Source organism: Colobus angolensis, unplaced genomic scaffold (genome assembly GCF_000951035.1).
Source record: "Colobus angolensis palliatus isolate OR3802 unplaced genomic scaffold, Cang.pa_1.0 Scaffold18, whole genome shotgun sequence".
Classification (NCBI taxonomy): domain Eukaryota; kingdom Metazoa; phylum Chordata; class Mammalia; order Primates; family Cercopithecidae; genus Colobus; species Colobus angolensis.
In genome coordinates, this window is record NW_012114932.1 from 1,162,907 (window position 1) to 1,171,547 (window position 8,641).

The 8,641-nt window shown below is 39.7% G+C and overlaps 1 protein-coding gene across 1 annotated transcript in view; it reads right to left on the reverse strand.

The window, feature by feature from the left end:
* Positions 1-8,641, reverse strand: part of DOCK3 (dedicator of cytokinesis 3) — a 606,207-nt gene that overhangs the window by 565,116 nt on the left and 32,450 nt on the right. The gene's annotated exons all lie outside the window — the stretch shown is intronic.

The window sequence follows — 8,641 nt, forward strand, 5'->3', positions numbered from 1 at the left end:
GGATTGCATTGGGAGTTATACCTGATGTAAAGGACGAGTTGACGGGTACTGTCGAGTTGATGGGTGCAGCACACCAACATGGCACAAGTATACATATGCAACACACCTGCACATTATGCACATGTACCCTAGAACTTAAAGTATAATAATAATAAAAATAAAAATAATAATAATGAAAACATATCCTTTGTAGCAACATGGATGCAGCTGGAGGCTATTATCCTAAACAAATTAACACAGGAACAGAAAACCAAATACACATGTTCTCATTTATATAAATAAGTGTGAGACAGGAATTTGGCAGGACTGACTTCACAACGTACAGGTCACAAAGACCCCACTGATAAAAAATGAGATGTGATCGCTCCTACTTGTCACAGGGCGAACCCCAAAATTGGGGTTTAGCTGGGAGGCCATGTGCGTTCTTGGCTTCACACAGGAAGGAATTTAAGAGTGAGCCAACAGAGTAAAGTGAAAGCAAGTTTATTTAAAAAAAAAAAAAAGGAATAAAAGAATGGTTACTGTATAGACAGAGCAGTGGCATGGGCTGCCTGAGTATACTTATGGTTATTTCTTGATTATATGCTAAACAAGGAGTGGATTATTCATGAGTTATTTGGGAAAGGGGTGGGGAGTTCTTGAACTGAGGTTCTCTCCCCCTTTCAGACATACACTGTAACTTCTAGATGTTGCCACGGTATTTTTTGTTGTTGTTGTTTTTTATTTTGAGATGGAGTCTCGCTCTGTCACCCAAGTTGGAGTGCAGTGGTGAGATCTCAGGTCACCGCAATCTCCACCTCCCAGGCGCAAGCAATTCTCCTGCCTCAGCCTCCTGAGTAACTGGGATTACAGGTGTGCACCACCATGCCTGGCTAATTTTTGTATTTTTAGTAGAGATGGGGTTTTGCCATGTTGGCCAGGCTGGTCTCAAAACTCCTGACCTTAAGTGATCCACCTGCCCTGGCTTCCCAAAGTGCTGGGATTACAGGCATGAGCCACTGTGCCCGGCCCACCATGGCCTTTATAAACTGTCATGGCACTGGTGGGAGTGTTGTTTAACATGCTAATGCATTACAATTAGTGTATAATGAGAAATGAGGACAACTAGAGATCGCTTTTGTCACCATCTGGTTCTGGTGAGCTTTGACTGGCTTCTTTGGGATTACAGGCGTGAGCCACCATGCCACACCTAGATTCTGTTTTTCTTAAAACTTTGGCTAATCTAAGGAATAATGTGTTCGATACACTTTAAAAGAGAAATCTGCTATCAAATATGTGTGAAACTATCTATGATTCAGAAAAAAATCAGATTTATACTCTCCAGCTTGATGGTAGAAATGTTCTTACAGAAGAGCCAACATCAATGTTACTGCTACAGGCAGCACAGGAATGGGCAGCTAAGTCAAATCACACTAAGAGAACAAGAAAGAAGAGGTAGAAGGTAGAAATGCTCCAGGTAAACTGGAAGCTGGAATCAAGCAAAAAATCTATAGCAGAAGTACATGCAAGTGTCAAAGTCAAAGCATGATACAAAACTCAAGTCTAGATTATGCTAGGACATGAAAAAGATGGCCTCAGGGAGCTATCTAGAGAACAAACCAACAAACTGATGCAGTTTGAATCATTGGTACCAGTCTTCCAGCACAAAGCATTTATTTTAAAAAAACAAATAATATATCAATATTTAAGCTAGAGAATGTTTAAGCTAGCAATACTTAAGCTAGAGAATGAGCCCAGGAAGTGCCTATTAAGAAGAATCCTGGCTTAGAGGTGATCTAATGAAGACAAGGTACCTACTTGAATAGGCTCTTGAAACAAAGAGATTCTAACATTAATTAGGACAGGGAAAATGACATTAAATAACCAACAAACATCATGCAATGGTCTGAGGGCCCCTGACTGCCACCACAAGCAATTTCTAACTACTCTAAACACCATCAACCTCTAAGACATGGTAAACTTTTCTTTCAAGGCAGTTCAATACCAAATAATTTCTAAAATCTTCCCTGCTCTTCTCCCCTCTCCCTTCCTGTCCCAGTGAAGCCAACAGCTCAGACCCTCTGTGTAGTAACCATAATACACTGCACTTGACTTCTACCTAACATGTTCAAATATAAATATGTCTTCATATATCTGTCACCCCAAGCCGACATGCACTCCTTGTAGGCAGACAGAGGAACTATAACATTATGTATTACCAGAGCCAGCCCAGCAAGGGTTTACACGCAGTAGGTATCAGGCATCTGCCTAGAACAAAATAATTTAGATGACAGCAAACAAGAAGCACTTAAAACATTTGGAAGCGTAAGACCCAAAAGACAAATACTGAAATCTAAGCCCACCTGCAGAGAAGTCAACAAGAGTCAATTCCCATTATAAAACCCCAGAAAATATTAGGAATTCAAGGCATCAGACAACAAGGAGGCCTGGGTATGGCATGGGTCTGGTAACAAAAGAACTAGTTGACACTCTTCAAGAAAAACAATCAGAACTCTATGGTTCTTCCTCTATTCTGCCCACCAAGTAGGGCTAGACATGTGTCCACCACCAATCTGAAAAGAGAATAATCACTCCTAGAGAATTTGGACAAGTCAGGCTCAAGGTTCAGGGACCTAGGTTTTGCTGAGTATCAGGGATGGGCACCAATCTGAAAACAGATTCCAACCCCTATTCCTACTGGGTAGCCAGGACAATGGCAGAGGCTTCTACCTCCATGCGTAATACTGAAGGATTAGTCAAGATAACTAGGTAAAGAGAAAAAGACAAGGATAGTAGCAGTTGGGCTGGGAGTGAGGCAAAAACTTTACATGAAATGAAAATGTCAAGGTAGCTAATCAAGTACTAGTATAAAGCCCTCTTCTCAGCCTCAAACTTGCAAAACTAACGCTCAGCAGCCATTTAAACAAAGACTTTAGCACAAAGCATAAAAGTCAAAACAGAAAGATTTGAGGAAGAAAGAAAAAGGAGACTCAGAGGAGAAAGAATCCAGCAAGTGGAAAAAAAAAAATAGCCCCAAAGAGAAAAAGTAGATTTACATCCATAAAGCAAGAACAAGAAGTTATAACATTTAGATAGTGAGAAAATACTCTTAGAAAATGAAAATATGGCCAGGCACAATGGCTCACACCTATAATCCCAGCACTTTAGGAAGCCACAGTGGGAGGATCACTTGAACCCAGGAGTTCAGGACTAGCCTGTGCAACACAGGGGGAACACTGTCGCCACAAAAAAAAAAAAAAAAAATCAATTAGCTGGCATGGTGGTTCATGCCTGCTGTCCCAGCTACTTAGGAGGCTGAGGTGGGCAAACGGCTTGAGCCTGGGAGGTTGAGACTGTGTCAGAGGCATGTGAACCAGAACAACTCCATCTTAAATAGGAGCTGAGTAAAATAAGGCTGAAACCTACTGAGCTACATTCCCAGACAGTTAAGGCATTCTAAGTCACAGGATGAGACAGGAGGTTGGTACAAAATACAGGTCACAAGAGTGACTTTTGGTTGTCCTCACTGCTACACTCTCACCAGTGCCATGACAGTTTACAAACGCCATGGCAATGTCAGGAAGTTACCCTACATGGTCTAAAAAGAGGAGGCATGAATAATCCACCCCTTGTTTGGCATATCATCAAGAAATAACCATAAAAATGCCAGCAGCTCTCTGGGCTGCTCAGTCTATGAAGTAGCCATTCTTTTATTCCTTTACTTTCCTAATAAACTTGCTTTCACTTTAGAAAGCAAGAATTCTAAATTTAAATTTAGAAGAAAGAATTCACCAAGAATCCTCTCTTGGGGTCTGGATTGGGACCCCTTTCCTGTAACAGCTGCAGTGAGCTGTGATCATGCCATTGCACTCCAGCCTGCGTGACGGGTGAGATCCCATCTCAAAGAAATAAAGAAGAAAGAAAAGAAATGAAAATATAAGAAAGAAACAAAAATCCAATAGAAGGCTTGGAAGATATTACCTATATATACCAGAACAAAGAATAAAAAGATAAAAACAAAGAAAAGATTAGGAAAAAATAACAATTACAGACTCAGCCTAGATAGGAGGGGCACCATTCAAGTAACAGAAGTTACAAGAGGCTGGGCATGGTGGCTCACACCTGTAATCCCAGCACTCTGGGAGGCCAAGCGGGCAGATCACCCGAGGTCAGGAGTTCGAGACCAGACTGGACAACATGGTGGAAACCCCATCTCTACTAAAAATACAAAAATTAGGTAGGCATGTTGGCAGGCACCTGTAATCCCAGCTACTTGGGAGGCTGAGGCAGGAGAATCACTTGAACCTAGAAGGCAGAGGTGCCAGTAAGCTGAGATCACACCATTGCACTCCAGCCTGGGTGACAGCAAGATTGTCTCAAAAAAAAAAAAAAAAAGAGTTACAAGAACAGAAAAAAACATTAAAGGAGAAAATAAATCCTAAAAACAATGAAAAACAAAACTGAGAATGCAAAAACATTAGCTTCCAGACTGAGTACTCAGCACAAAAAAATAATAAGGGGAAAAATGATACATACCTGTTAGACAAAATTATGAAAGGCAATTGTTTTGGACTGAGCTCCTGCACTAGGAGGTGCAACAGATCAACCAAATCAAAATGAAGTTACTCATGTTAAGTGCCACATAATCAAACTGAAACTTGAATGAAGCAGACAGATCTAAAAAAAAAAGACCGGTTTTTGCTGAACACACGAGATTCCAGGCTACCTGAGTCAGTGTTTAATAAAAGTCCTCTCTGCTTTAACCCTTACAAAAAAGTAAGCTAACATTAACCAGTCAAGCGTTTTTTCTATTTTTCCATTTCTCTGTTCCGACCTTAAAAATGCACATTCTGCTACTGCCTAGTGGGAGCTCTCACTCTATTCTGTAGAATGAAGTCTACCCCAACTCATGACTCACAAATAAAGGCCAACGAAATCTATAAGTAAATCTGTTGTAATTTTGTCTTTTGACATACCCAGAAGTATATCACAGTAAAGTGTCAGAATCCTGCAAATAAAAACAGTCTAAAAAGCTTTCAGGTAATAAAAGGATCAAAAATCAGAATGCCATCTTAGTAACGCAATGCAAATGAAGCAATGCCTTGAAATGTAGGATAAATAATTCCCAACCTAGGAGTCCACACCCACTGAAATTATCAATAAAGCATGAGAGCAAAATAAAGATCTTTCAGGCATTCAAACACTCAAAAAAAAAAAAGCCTTCCATGACATTTTTCTCAGGAAACTCCCAGGGGATTTCCCAGAGGACAAAAATTAGAAAATTGACCAAGAAAAGGTTTAGAATAGGACCTAGGAAATAGAGAGGGTCCAACATGAAAAGAGACAAAGGTCAATTTCATGATTATGAAGTGAGGTACAAAAACCAAAATCCAAAACATCTGAATGGTCTAACAGTTTCATTTCCAGCAAAGAATTTGGGGAGAAATTGATAGGTACATGAAAAACTCGATAAATGAAAAAATAAGTTAAATATTAATTCCAAAGAAAACAAAAAGTAATACAAGATATAATCATAAGATGCTATATAGCTAAGTTATGAATTAATCATAAGCCAAATACTAAATTAACCAAAAAAGGTAAATATATTGGAAGAATGAAAGGAGAAGTATGTTTGGAATAGGAAATAATAATAGAGAGAAGTCCTGATTTATACTGCAGAGTGAATATATAAAAATAAAATGAGGCCGGGCACGGTGGCTCACACCTGTAATCCCAGCACTTTGTGAGGCCAAGGCCGGCAGATCACAAGGTCAAGAGATCGAGACCATCCTGGCCAAAGTGGTGAAACCCCGTCTCCACTAAAAATACAAAAATCAGCTGGGCATGGTGGTACACACCTGTAGTCCCAGCTACTCAGGCGGCTGAGGCAGGAGAATTGCTTGAACCCAGGAGGCAGAGGTTGCAGTGAGCCAAGATTGTGCCACTGCACTCCAGCCTGGCGACAACACAAGACTCCAACTCAAAAAATAAAATAAAATAAAATAAAATAAAAATGAAGAAAAGTAAGAAATAGAAATATAAGCATGTTATTTTAAAATATGAAAGTATATTCCAGAAGAAACAAAAAACTAAAAAAAAATTGACTTTTGAAATATAATTCTTTAAGATAAATAAAACTGAAAGAGAAAAGGCATTTTATATCCAGTTTTAATGCCTCTTCAAAAATCTATCATCCTGGACTGGATTATAGAACAGAAAAGAAACAACAGTGAGCAAATTCAAACAAAGTCTATGGTTAAGTTCTTAATATTCTACAAGGCCAGGTTGGTGGCTTATGCCTGTAAATCTCAACGCTTTAGGAGGCCAAGGCAGGGAGATCACTTGACACCAGGAGCTCAGTACAAACCTGGACAACATGATGAAACCCAGTCTCTACCAAAAAAAAAAAAAAATTAGTCTGGCATGGTGGCATGTGCCTGTAGTCCCAGCTACTCAGGAGTCTGAGATAGAAGGATGGCTTGAGCCTGGGAGGCAAAGGATGAAGTGGGCTGAGATTGCTCCACTGAACTCCAGCCTGGGTGACAGGGCTACACCCTGTCCCAATCATAATAACTTACAAATATTAATTTCTTCCTTTTAATAATTTTACCATGGTTATGGAAAAATATAACATTTAAGGGAAGCTGAATGAACAAGGATATTCAGGAACTATGTACTATCTATATCATGGTTATGGAAACTTTTTTTTTTTTTTTGAGACGGAGTCTTGCTCTATCGCCAGGGCTGGAGTGCAGTGGCCGGATCTCAGCTCACTGCAAGCTCCGCCTCCCGGGTTTACGCCATTCTCCTGCCTCAGCCTCCCGAGTAGCTGGGACTACAGGCGCCCGCCACCTCGCCTGGCTAGTTTTTGTATTTTTTAGTAGAGACGGGGTTTCACCGTGTTAGCCAAGATGGTCTCGCGTGATCCGCCCGTCTCGGCCTCCCAAAGTGCTGGGATTACAGGCTTGAGCCACCGCGCCCGGCCAGTTATGGAAACATTTAAGGCAAGCTGAATGAACAAGGATATTCAGGAACCATATACTATCTTGTAACTCTTCTAAAAGTCTAAAATTATTCCAAAACAGAAAGTTTTATTTTAAAATCTATCATGAAGTATTTGAGAAAGAAAAGGTATGAAATATTAGTATTATAATAAGGCCATGTACTCACTCCACAACTAAGAAAAGAAACAGTGCCCATACATTTTGTACCCCCTACCCAGATACATTGCACTTGGTATTTATTATTCTTACACATTGTTTATTTCTACTTTCATTACATAGCATAACCTCCATGCATACACACAGTATTCTTTCGCATGCTTTTACACTTCATAAAAATAGCTTCATATAGTGAGTATTCTGCACACTTAGTTTTTGATTGATGTTATGTTTATGAGGTCTGTTTATATTAATATGTGAGCTACAGTTCATTCATTTCATTTTGAATACTATTTCATTGTAAAATATATCCCATGATTCACAGACGGTCCCTGACTTAAGGTGGTTTTACTTAAAATTTTTCAACTTCATGATGGGTTTATCAAGACATAACCCCATCATAAGTCAAGAAGCATCGGAACTTAAGGTGGTTCAACTGAAATGATTTTTCAGCTTTAAAATATATTTATTGAGGTATTAAATGCATTTTCTTTTTTTTTTTTTTTTTTTTTTTTTTTTTTTTTTTTTTTTTGTTTTTTTCTGGGTCGGTCTTTTTTTTGTTCTTTCTTTTTTTTTTTTTTTTTTTTTTTTGTTCTTTCTTTTTAAGACAAGGTCTCACTCTGTCACCCAGGCTTGGAGGCAGTGACGATCACAGCTCACTGCAGCTTCAAACTTCTGAGTTCAAGCAATCCTCCCATCTCAGCCTCCTGAGTAGCTGGGACTACAGACATCCTCCACCACACCTAATTCTTGTTTATTTTTTGTAGAAACAGGGTCTCACTATGTTGCCCAGGCTGGTTTCAAACTCCTGGCCTCAAGTGATCCTCTCTCGCCTCAGTGTACCAAAGTGCTAGGATTACAGGTGTGATCTGTATCAGTTAAATGCACTTTTTACTTAATATTTTATTTTCAATTTACGATGGGTTTACCAGGACATAACTCCACTGTAAGTCAAGAAGCATCTGTATTTCTCCAACTTTGTCTTGTTGGTAGACATTTAAGACCAATCTTTTGCTACTACAAACAATTCTGTGGATGTCTTTATGTGTCCATGTGTAGAAGTTTCTCCAGATCTGCTTTTGTGTATTTTTTTCTTACCATGGCCCAGACTTAGAAATATGTTTTAGATCATAACCCCATTCACATAAAATTGAAGCAAATCTCATGAAGAAAAAAAACTTAATGATGCTACATGCAATTGTGCCGGTTACCAATTTATTGCCCCTCAGCACTAAAGTCACCCTTCTTTGCCCTGGTTAGTAATACCGGAGTTGGAGCCTGTGATGGTTACTATTATGTGTCAACTTGACTGGGGCCACAGGATGCCCAGATATTTGATTAAACACTATTCTGGATGCGCCTGTGAGGGTGTTTCTGGATGAGATTAACACTGGAATCAATAGACTGAATAAAGCAGATGGCCGGCCGGGCGCGGTGGCTCAAGCCTGTAATCCCAGCACTTTGGGAGGCCGAGACGGGCGGATCACGAGGTCAGGAGATCG